The 12,945-nt window shown below is 41.9% G+C and overlaps 1 protein-coding gene and 1 non-coding gene across 3 annotated transcripts in view; both read right to left on the minus strand.

Moving 5' to 3' along the window:
• The window catches only part of LOC121599831 (protein CBFA2T3), an 84,154-nt gene that overhangs the window by 43,307 nt on the left and 27,902 nt on the right, over positions 1–12,945 (minus strand). The window lies entirely within an intron of this gene.
• Positions 2,490–2,562, minus strand: Trnav-cac. Its single transcript has one exon. It is a non-coding gene; the product is annotated as a tRNA-Val (tRNA).

A 12,945-nucleotide genomic window follows, 5' to 3' on the forward strand; every position in this document is an offset into this window, starting at 1 on the left:
TGTTCGTTAATTAAACCTTCTCCGATACCGATCCTTTTGTACCGAACCAAAAATGGAAACAAACAAAAAACGGCCCACGCTCCCGTTTCAAAAAGCGCACAACATCAATCGCATGACATATCGGACCGGAAACGCTTATGACTCAAGAAACGATTTGCAAAAAAAAGGAAGCAACAAAAAAAACCAAATCGCCCCTTTCGAAACCAAGCAAAATGAGAATCAACTCTCCATCGCCATTTCACCGCTCCCTTTGGGAAAACAATTCACCCCATGTCCAACCGGGGGGCCACCAGTCGTTGCAGTGCTGAAAATGATTTCCGGGTTACTTTTTGGTGCTGCGCCCCTATCCTTCCGACCGCCGTCCGGGACTACTCACTCAATCAATCGCACATTTCGAAGTTCAATCAACAGTCTCGACACGCGCTGGTCGACATTTTCTTTTAGCGCAACCCCGTTGGTCGCACCTGTGTCTGATTGTTTGTGTGTATGTGTGTGTGAGGGTATTTTTCCAGCTGCATCGAAACGGAAAGCAAAATTCGAACTGCACGGAACACCACGGAAAGAAAAAGTGGTTTGGAAGCAGTGTTTTTTTCCCTCCTCGGGTTTGTTTCTTCCCAGTTACCCCACAAGAACTCCGCACCGAGAAAGAGTGAGTGTGTGTGTGTTTGTGTGGTGCATAGTGCTCATGATTGATCACTGTTCCGAAGTTCGGTACAATCAATTTTGCTGTTGCCGACGTTTGACGTTGACCTGGCTCTTCTTGCAGTTGACGTCCCCGGGCCGACCCGGCCGACGACTAGGTGCGAGAAAATCGGCTGCCTTATGCGGCTGATGATGGAAACCTGACGACAGCAGGCGCACTCGATGCAGCACATACCGCCCGTCAATGAGCCGACCGGGGTGGGTACCAGGCTTATACACAAAAAATTATAGATCCAAACAGTGCTGGGTAAGCCCGTTGGTTGCAGAACATGATCTTGATCCGATGGAAATTCGTCACCGCCGGCAAGGAAACTCCATTCCGATAGGTACGACGGACGGCGAGCGATTGGAATTCGCCTTCGGTACAACTCATTTTGTGCGGGAGTCAAACGGGCGAAGAAAAAACACACACACAGACATAGAACCCGTGCAACATGAAGGATGTGGGTGAAAAAAATCCAAACAACTAAACATCACATACATCAACGGCAGAAATCGAAAACTTCGGCCCACATCGCGCGAGCGCGCCCGCTTGGCGCTGGCAGCCCGTCGAAACCAGTCGAACTCGTGGCTTCCTTTACCCGCTTTATGTATTGTTTTTTTTTCCTCCTTTCCGTTGTTAGCTGTGGCGGGGGTAACGCAACACCCACAATCAGCCACAGGCTTCAACCATCACTTCTCGCCATCAAACGCAGACGATTCCCGCATTTCCCGGCCGCCCGGATGCCCGATGCTCATGGGCAGGCAAAAACAACAAGCGGAAACATGCGATTCTCGAACTCACGAATGCACCCACTGGCTGCACTTAGATGACCGATTCTATTACCGGTGCCGCACAATGCACAATGGCCGGACCACCATCATCGTCTGTCGTCGATTGTTGGGGAAGAAAAACAAAATTGGGCCCCCCATTTTGGTGGGTACAGTGAGCGGACTTAATATGAGCACTAATCACCCACGAATGTGGACTCAACAGTAGACATGAGCTGCGGGTTGATGGCAAAGCTTTTGAAATGAGTTGAAGCTTCAATTTAGCCGAATGGTATATTTTAAATGAGTTCTTAAACTTGTGTTTGATAACGATTGTTTGAAAGAAGTATTTACAATAAATCTTTTGTTATTATAATAGAAATTGCTTATCAAAAGCACATTTTGTCGTACCCATTGCAGTACTACTGGCGCATTAAATACCCCTGGAGCTATGCCAATTGATAATTACTTAAAGATTACATTAAATTTCAATTCTTCATTGCTTAGCAATGAGATTATGTTATTTCAGCGCTATTTATTTACTTTTCTTTACACAATCAACACAAAACAAATAAAAACTACCTTTTAAAACTAAAAGCAATTTAAGCAAGAACATACAATTTCAAAATTAGTAGTAAACTATCACTTATTTGTGTATTGTGTGTATTGTCATTAGTGATTTTTTTAATTATTCTTATATTAATCCAAAGATATGTTTATTAACTTACAAAAATATTAATATTTAACTATCATATTGCATACATTCAGGCTTAAAGCAAATCCATTAAGCAGAATTTTCTTAATTATAATTATATTTAATACAAAGATTAGGAGCACAAGTTTCAAAATTTAACAACTTTTTACCAAATTTACATTAAATAATTTGGTAAGTAGGTATATAAATTATCAGAAAAATACGTATTTTTTTATCCATCAGTGTATGTAACATTATGTTACTTGAAACAAGAAACATTATAATAGCTTGACAGCTATCAATAAAATCTAACGTATCATAAAAAAAGTAAAAAGATATACTCTGTTTCCGCCCGGGTTCGAACCGGGGACCTTCTGCGTGTGAAGCAGACGTGATAACCGCTACACTACGGAAACCGATGTGGGAAGCGGTGCTATAAACGCACCACATTGACAGAATAATCTCCATGCGTTGCTTCTATCAGCGATCAAAGACGAAAGTATTAGACGATGAATCTTACCGCGCATACACACTCACACAAACACACTCAACAAAGTGCTATCAAAAACGAAACGAAATTCCTACGCGCTAACCAGCGCTAAATGCTATCTGCTGACACAAACAAAAGAAATCAAAAACACTCACACGCCTCTGTCGGAACCAATACCCCACCTACCCAGTCGCTACTCTCCTCTGATCTAATGGGGAACGGGAGAGACGAGGCTCAACCCATCTTGCCACCAGTGTCGGTGACATTTTCCGACCCTTCTTCGAGCAGCAGCAGCCCGTGTGAGATCTCGCAAGGTGCAGATGAATTCGACACTCGAAACGCCAGTGACGAAGGCACACAAGACGAGCAGAGAACGATTAGAGGGAGTGCACGGACTTGTGTGTGTGTATGTGTGTTGCATTTTAGGGAAACTTTTTCATGCAAACGAAGAGGGCGGTATAATTTCCCATCACCGTCATCAGCAGCCACGCTGCTGTCCGTGATGCTGGCCAGACATCACGCCAGCAGCATTCACCGTCTCCGGGCACAGGGAAGGGCGTTGGGGAAAAAGTTCGCCTTAGCACCAAGCAACAGTTTTCTGCAGACGGCGTGCCCTTAACCCTCGTCGTTTTATGGGGGGAGGGTGGTTGGCAGACACTGCAAGACATTCTGCAATCTGCAATCTACCTTTTTCGCCGAGCGGTCGCTGGGATAGAGAAGGATTACTGGTTCACCCTCATAATGTGGCACACCAGAGTGCCGAAAAACGAAAGGGAAAAACTATGTTAACAAAACGGAAAGGAGAAGCACGATGGAAAACAAATCACAACCATCGGCCTTCGCGGGACCATTCCGTGCGGGACCGGCATGTTTTGGAATGCCAGCGCGTCAGCATCTGTACACACGCTCGGTTTCCCCGGGTTTTGTTTGAAATCGTTTTGCTTCAACTCTCAACCCCTGGAAGACACTTGTTTTTACCCGTATTTCATCACGCCGTTTTTTTTCGAAAACGAAACCCCGTACAACGTTTCAAGGTAAGCAGCGGATCAGCATCCTTCAAGGAAGATAGATTTTAGTTCACGTATTTTCTACATGTCAGTTTAAAGGTAAGATAGTATACAGAGTACAAGGTTTTAATCACACAAACGACACTATATTTGAGCAGATGGTTTTTGGGAAGAAACTGCGTCAGCACAACCTGTCCGCTAGTGGCAGCTGCTTCAATACCACGTGCGGTATTGCCGGTGTTGTGAGTTTTACTAAATGGCAATTGGTTGGGTAGCTTTTTGTTTAACATTGCTGGTATTCTTCACTTCCTTGTAGGCGAAGTTTCTATTAACTGCAATATAATTTTGAAAATTTAAACAGAAAATTAAAACGTAATTATGACATTTTTTATACCTTTAAATTAACAAACTTCTTTGTAATAAAAAAAACTAAACGTTTGTAATTGTCATTTTTTTACATCCTTACAGAAAACATAAAGTTTTGATTTCTAAAACAATCGAAACATATCGTCAATGTTTGACGAATAACAAATTTTACTATTAGGTTCTTAAAAAGAAGATAAAAGAGCGTTAAACTACAAAAACATGAAAATGAAGAAATGAAGAAAGTAACATAGGGATCAAACATGTAAAATATGAAACAATTTATTAATTATTACACAAAACACAAAAAATGAACATGAAACAAAAATATCTTCCAAACATCCAAGAAATAAATGAATAATAAAGAAATAAATAATAAATAAAAATTTTCAAAAAATGTAAAAATAATTTGTAATGTAACAAAATAACAGCAAACTAAACAAAAATATTGAAGCTCAAATGTCACTTTGTCATTCGTTGGCTTTTATACAAAATTTTTATTAAATCCTTTTTGAATATTGTTAATTATGTTTTTCTGCCTTACTTTAAACAAAATATTTGTGTTTTAATGACAGAAAAATACGTTCAATCACTATAATAATAAGAAAGTAAATTTTATTATTTTTTGTTTGTTTGTTGCAAAAACCGCTTTGTTCTTTTCGTCATTTTCATACTAAAGATAAATATAAATATAAATCTTTTTAACGTACACGTTCACTTCCATCAATCCATTGTTGTTGAAAAAAAAATGGCTCAACAAAAGTTCTTCTAAAGAAGGTTAAAACCACCTATCAGCCCCATCGTGCACACTCAGCACACAAATACCCAACCGACCAGATACAAGCGGGCTGCCTGCGACATCTCGATAAGAAAGAAACGCCACTCTACTCCCCATTTCCACTGCGCACGTGTGTACGTGTGTGTTTCCTAACCGTTTGCACTAACGCCACCGCGCCTGCAGGTGGGCAGCTGCCGGCCGTGCCGATAATGTATTTCATCTCCGAGCACTAAACCATCCCCGGGCAATGGCCAGGCGTCCACCACCGACTAAATCCCAATCACTGGCATACCACCGACGCCACCACCATCATCGCCAGTGCTACACAATCCGTTCCGAAAACAAACGACAACAAACCGCCATCACAAACACTTGCGTTCTCGTAATGGTCCCACCCGACAGCATTGCCTCAGCACGCTCTGTCCCACTCGGAAAGCGTCCCGCCAGTTCCACATGTGCGTCTAAGATTTTAATGGATTGACGACAACCGAAAGGGACAGAGTGGCCTTTCCTCCACTATTAATCCTTGTGTCTGTGTGTGGGAGCGGGAGTAGAAATAGGGTGAAGCGGGTGTGTTTCATGGTGTTTCACCCACATCTTCCTTGGACAAGGCGATGGTGTGCAGTGATGCACAGCAGGCGGGTGTGTGCGGGCAAAAGAGGACGCAAACTTTAATGCAACATACTGCCACTTCACCATGTGCTGGAACAACACACGCATCAGAGCCAAGTTGCAGCAGCACCCAAGTGTGTGTGTGTGTGCTGTAGAGGGGTGGGTTGATATGGTGGTGTATTCCCTCCTTTTTTATTTCAACAGCCTTCTTTCTTCGTTGTCGCTCAAACTCGCACATGTTTGGCTTGCCATTCACCAGGGGTGAGTGAGCGGGAGGAAGGTTTACCTGCTGCCAGTTGCAAAACCCCGGGAGAGGATGCATTTACCATGCAGACCACCGGGGCAGACTGGGGCGGCCCACTGTGGCTGCAAGTGTTTCTAATCTTTCTACAAAGTGAAGCATAATCATACAGTTAAGCGAGTAGCTGGTAGAGCTGTTTATGAAATAGACAGTACAGCGTCTATGTAGGTTTATAAATTGAAACCAAAATGATTATCACTCTCCTCACAAGACTAAACTTTAAACATGCATGAATAAGGCATTATAGTAACTTCGTGGATACGATTTCAACAGAAAAAAGAAGCAGAAAGCTTCTGAAGGATGAGTTTGCTTTAATCTCACAGCTCTGGTTAACAGTTTGATTTCAGTGTAAATTTCTGACAAAGATCTTAAGCTTTCCAGAGTTTAGATAACTAGTTCAACATACTATTTTAATCACAACTCAACGAATTTAACGAAGGATACTTTCAAGCAAAATCAAGAAATTAAAATTACAAAGATTTAACGAGTTAGAGCAGAGGCTTACGGTATTTAAATGGCTACAGAAAGTCTTTAAAGTTTTTTAATCGTATATACAGTTTTCCACAATGCCTAACTCAATAATGGAAAATCCCAAATGACTTTCACGACAGAGCTCTTGGAGTTCAGAACTATGGACAGGTGTATCCATCATCAGCTCAGGGAATTATGTAGCTCTCAGAATCAGAGCACTCATTCCTGCTTGATTCTTTGTAGCCTACATACATCGTAGAGATGAAGCTTAGATCATCTAGAAATTGAATTCCTCGGAATGTCTATATCTTTTTACATAAAAATTTCCTCAATAATGGACTCTTAAGGATAATAAGTAAAGATAAATAAGTTTTTCAATCAATACAACTTTAAAGGCCGATTTTTCTTGAAAATGTGTGAGATTTGTATGTTATTGTTTCGCATTACCTGTTGCACACTTTGATTTAGAGATAGTGTCAAAATTTGTACTGCAAAGGCTTTAATTCTTAGTGGGAACTCAATGGTTGTTCCATGCAACTTCATTTCGCAAATACAATTCTATTGTTTCAAGAACTCATTACAATATTGGCTTGACTGGACCTTGAAGATGTATCATTGCAGCATCCTTATTGCGATTTGAATGATACTATGTGAGAACGAAGTTGTCAAGAATCAATTCTAAATCAAGAAATTTGTACTTCCATAAACACTTGCTTATGGGGTCATATTTATAAAAAAATAATACTGAACGTTTGAGAACACTGCTTGAAATCAACCAACTCCTCTGTAGAGTCCTCTGACAGCCCAAGTAGCCCAAGTATGACACTGTATGATGTAACCAGTGCTCTCGTTCAATGTCTTGTACAAAGTGTCCACACACTCTCCCAGTGACCGTCCCGGAACAGGTCTCTCACACTCTTCTGTTCTTCCATCTGTTCGCTTCTCAATCATGTTTACGAAGGACCGGTAACAAGATCGCCATTTTTTACACATGCTCACCCATCCCCAAACCATCCCCCTTCAGTAGACATTTCCAACAACAACAAACAAAAAAAACGGAAAGGATTCTGATGGAAAAATTGTAATAAGACACTGTGCAGAGGATGGAGGATGATGGGATAGAAACAGGACCCGGCAGAGGATGGGCCCATGGTACCATGTCGGTTAAATTGTGCCTCCGAGCCGAGCCATCCCGCCATAAAACATGTTGCTCCATTCGCAGCCCCCGCAGCGGAATGGACACAGTAAAGATTCGGAGGACAGTTTGGACCGTAGAGGAAGGGAAGGAGTTAGCGAGGAAGGAAGGAAGGGTACAAAAACATGGCGCCCGGGCTAGTACGGCCGCACCATGCGGTCCTGCAGTGATAAAGGAAATAATGTTTGTCTTCCTTCTGACACCATATGATTAAAATACCTAAATAAACATATTTGAAGCGGGTGACACATATGACCATATGCTGCACACCCTCTCATCTTTGCGTATGTGCTCCCCACATCAATGCTGTCTCCCTGCCAATGTTGGGCGGGCTGGGTGGTGGCAAAACCTGTCCCCCTGCTGTTTCAATCGCACCGGCAAGCATTTAACTGCGAGAGCAAAATCGCGCAGCTGCTGCTGTTGCTGCTGCTGCCGCTGCTGACGAAGCGAAAGTGGCCATCTTTGATGAACGGTGGTAACGCAAGGATGGGGGGGGGGAAGCAGGGGCGGGGAAAATGTTTTCCCTTTTTCCAGCACTTCATCCATCCTGCAGGCGAAAAGGGGAAGAGGAGAATTTGGGGAACAAGATCGCATTTGTGGCGCGCGATTTTCAATCTGTCAGTTACTTATCGGCAGCCATATGGCGTGTTTCACGTACCGGCTAGTGCAACTTTTGTATCCGTAGAAGTAGTCCCGGGAAAAATACTTCTTTTTCAACGCAAAATGTACTAAAAATGTACTAAAAACCATATAAATGTAGTAAAAATAACCTATTGATTTCAATACATCTTTTCAGCTAATCAATTAAGAACAATAACTTTACCTTTCAAATAGGTCCATCTCAAAATCAAAACAACCATTTCTGGACAACATCACCACTCCTAACGCACTACAGGCACATATCGTCCACACCTCTTTAAGCCGCCTGACGTAATAATGGTGCGTAAATAGTTGTGTGGCGAGTGTGAAGAATTGCAAAGGCCAAAAATAAGCATCGCAAGAAGCAAATTATCGGCGGTTCTCTTCCCCCTGAATGAATGAACTCTCATCCATACAAATGTTTGGATTGTTGATTTCTCATCAGCACCATAAAACAATGCGTACCGAAAGCAACAAACCCCACGGGCGGCAAACCAAACCAAAGCGCGTTTGTGAAGAATGCAACTGTTTCTTATCTCATTCGTTTTTCTGTTTTCCATCTCGGGACGCGGGTTAAATATCTTTTCGAGTACGGCTTTTAAGACTTTGCCGCTCCGAACGATCGTCCTGCCCACCGTGTAGTAGTTGTGTAGTTTTTGGCTCACCCAAACACTCCCGTTCTCGTTCTTTTTTTTCGGAGGAGGTCTGCAGTTTTTCAAAAAGCACGATTGCAAAACGATATGCCGTTTGCCATTGGTGTTTGCTCTTGAGCACAGCCCGGAGGGAAACGATGTAGTTAAGCGAAAATGGACCTGTGTGAGAGAGAGCTGTGAGAGAAAAAGAGAAGAAGCCTGCCAGACTGTGTAAGATTCAACAGATGATTTTCTGTAAGTGGATGCTCGAGTGGCTGGGAAACCGCGTTCGGTTTCGGTGTGGGAAACACGAACGCTCTAATGCTGAACTGCATCGAAAAGCGGTTATATAGATTGAAGCGATACATCTTTTAACCATGAGTTCCATCACATTTCACCGCTTCGGGTTAAACGTACAAACCGAGGGAATTCCGTTTAGGATAAGAGATCGAAACGCCAAAAAAAAGGGGGAAGGACCATAACATAAAAGTGTGTTTGCATAGAGGCGAAAACGAATTGACATGCGTGTGCTTTCACACGCGGTGCGATAAGCATAGTTTGTTTGCTGGGTGAGATTGGAAAACTTAACTGGTGCTTGGTGCTGTGGTGAGATATTGCAACAAAACCAAATAAAAATGAATAGAAAAACCATATAAAATGGGATTTTTTGTAGTGTGTTTCACTCCACGGATTAACGCCGTTCTAACAGATTATGCTACATATGAAAGATCACAAAAACAATAATTTCATTGCACAAACATGACCGTTTATAGCCCGTTGGGTTAACTGGTAGATTAACTCTATTGAATCAGCTGCAGCTTATTTTATTCTGTATAGGTTTTATTTAAAACTAAACATATGTTTATAAATGTTAAATAAACGTTATAAACGTTTGACATTCAGTATCCCCTTTTTACCCTTTACTTTATTTTCCTCTTTATCTTCTTCTTCTTGTTTGGCTCAACAACCGATGCCGGTCAAGGCCTGCCGCCAACCCACTTGTGGGGTTGGCTTTCAGTGACTTATTGATTTCCCCCCATAGCAGGATAGTCAGTCCTACGTATGACGGCACGGTCTATTTGGGGCTTGAACCCATCATGACGGCCATGTTGTTAAGTCGTACAAGTTGACGACTGTACCATGAGACCGGCCTTTATAATGCAGGTTTATCAAACAGTATTTTGATAATCCTTTGCTCTAAACAGTGATGTTTTACTTTTTCAGTAATAATTGTACTATTCATCAGATATCCATCAAAGGAAATATATTTTCTGTGCTAAACTACCACATGAGCCAGATTATCTCAGTCTCACAGAAAAACTAAATTGATGAATTTGATCACACATGAGGTTTAGGATAGGAATTCGATCGTGATTAAGGATATGACGTTTGGAAAGAAATTGTTTTGCAAAAAACTACAACTTTATTCAAATGAAACCATCTTTGCAGATGAAACTCGATAGAAAAAACACCGGTTCAAATTATAGTTTAATGTAGTTTCATTCTTCATTTATCATAATTTTCAATGTCTATAACTATTTTTGTCTTTTCACGTTCTTGTATTTTATTTTCCTGGATCTGAATTTGTAAAACTACACAGTATAGAATTTGTAAACCTATTATTGGTAAAACTACTACAGCATAGATACAGCAGTAGGATAATAGGTTCTACTCAAGCATTTGTAGAAAAAACATAGTGTACAGCAAATGTCTAGAGATGGGTTTTACGAATCTTTCGTTGAGATTCATTCATATGAATCTTCAGCAATGCGTGATTCGAATCTTGAATCGAATCTTCAATGATTGGTGAATCTACAAGAATTCAAGAATCTCCAAAAAATCATAAATACCCAAGAATTCATGAATCTCCACAGATTTATAAATCTCGCAGGATTCATGAATCTTTAAAGATTTATGATTCCTTTTAGATTCATAGATCTCCAGGGAACACAGTTTTTCACAAACTTTGCATGAATCTTTCGACATGTATGATTTTCAAAATATTGAATTTGCGCGATAGCATTGTACAATGGTCAACGGGCGAGTTAACTTAACATTATGCCCGTCGTGGGTTCGAGTCTCGCATTGGGCCCTCACCTCTTTGCAAAACAAACTATCCGGCTGGGTGGTACTTGCCAATAAGTCTCGAAAGCCTGTATTGGTTGGCATGCTGGCGAGGTTGTTACGCCACGAAGAAGAATACCGGGTTTTCCAGGGCTTCTCATAGTTGTGGGAGACTACCTAGATTCTTTCTTACGAGAAATTAACTTCATACGATGGAAATTGGACTCTATGGCACTCTTTTATGGCAGACAGACTCCTTCGAAATACCTATTGGATTTGTCCAACAAGGATGCTACGGAGTTCCTTTCCCATTACTTTGATTTCATTTCTCGTAAGCAGGAGTCAATAAAGTGTCGCACAGCTATGGGAACTCCTGGAAAACCCTGTAATACGAAGCTCAAGCTCTATGAATCTTGGGAGATTCATGAGTCTCTAGAGATTCGTGAATCTTTTGCAATACATGAATCTTTTGAGATTCATGAATCTTTCGAGAATCATAAATCTTGCACACCGAGATTCAGATTCATAGAATCATTGCAAAGATTCACTAGGATTCATGAATCTGAATCAGATGTACCCAACACTGCAAATGTCAAAGCTTTGAATCTTGCGTTTATTGGGATATTTAAATTTTCACTACAAATGATTTGATATATTGTTTTATTTTTGATATTCCAAGCATTTTTAATTATTTAATTAAGTTTTTCTCACAAAAGAATGCCTTTGCATGATGGAGTCCTGCAATACCTACATCCGTAATATTTTCTAATTTTACTTCTTTAAATTGTTTCATTGAGTACCAATCTTCCACAGTGACCCACAACACCTCACATTTAGCACTCCTTGTATTATTCCCGGCCAGTCCCTTGCAGGTGGGAGGATGAAATTAATTACTTTTCACTCTCGGCCTTTTCGGAAAGGTATCGTAGCCACCTAAAAATCCCCTCAATGTCCCGTCCACCCAGCAGCTGCAGAAACACAACGAAGCACACGAATCAATGCACACAAACACACAACATCCCAAATGCCTGCAGCCACACATCGCCCTGCAGCCACACAACAGCCAGAAAGTGCAGAACCTTTCCTTATGCACTGGTAAGAGCATAACAAACAGGATCTCTGCCCAACGCAAACATAAAGTTCGCGAAAAACGGAACCAAACCGAAAGGAGAAGGAAAAATCGCTCCAAAACGCACCACCGAAGCTGGATTCGAATGCAGTGCGTGTGCAAGAGAAGAGGAATTAGTGAAGGATCTTCCAATGGGAATGTGGAGCGCGCGCGCATTCTAAAGTGTATTTCCACTTCTACGCTGACTGCCGCCGGTGTGCCCGGCATGCTGCAGCACAAACAAAGGAATGTCGATGAGTAGGGAGAGAGAGAGAGACCAGAGGGTAGAAAAAATACGACACACACAAACACACAGCAAGCAAGGACGCAACGGAAGGGAACGGTGGTGGAAATGATGGCACAGACGGTTGGAAAAGCGCGTTGAAATTAGATTAAAAACCAAATGTTACGTCTGTTTGTGACATGTTTTTATAATTCCATCTTTTTGCTCCTTCCTCTTCCCCCGCTCCGCACGTCACCGATCCACAGTTTCTTGCACATCCTGGCGGGATTTTCCAGCGTTCAGAGTGTGTTTTTTTTTTCGGTTGCTCCCCCTTACTCACTGTTTTCTTCTGTCTGTGTGTGTGTTTCTGTGCGCAAACGGTTTCCTTCTGCGGGCGTGCAGCAAATAGTTCGCGTCGCGGCATTTCTTTTTTTTTTTTTTGAACGCGCGCGATTTTCCTGTGGCCACCCTCGGGTGTCATCCCCATCTCTCACGTGTGTGCAGGGGGGGGGGGGACAAAAAGATTACTCCCCCTACTCCCACAGACTCTCACCCAAAAAAACATACTCGAATGAAATCAACCGCGGTATTTAACAATCATGTTGGCAGCATGAGGACATTTCAGGCAGATTGTGTTTCGTTTCGGTTTTCGCGTATGCGTTTTTATTTAGGTTCAGCTTGTTCGCTGATGTTTTTGATGGGTTCTTTTTTTGCTGTTGGGAAGGCGAATCGTACTAAATATGTTTACGTACCCGTCTTCTATGGGTGACACACACACACACACACAGGGGAGAATTTTTCACGATAAACCACCGCACCAGAGCAATGGCAAATGACAGTTGTTTTCGGTTGCGCGACTACTAAGCACCCGACCCCGCGTGTGTGATACCGGAAGGACACCGGGCACACAATAAAA

Source organism: Anopheles merus, chromosome 3L (assembly GCF_017562075.2).
Source record: "Anopheles merus strain MAF chromosome 3L, AmerM5.1, whole genome shotgun sequence".
In the NCBI taxonomy this organism is placed as follows: Eukaryota; Metazoa; Arthropoda; class Insecta; order Diptera; family Culicidae; genus Anopheles; species Anopheles merus.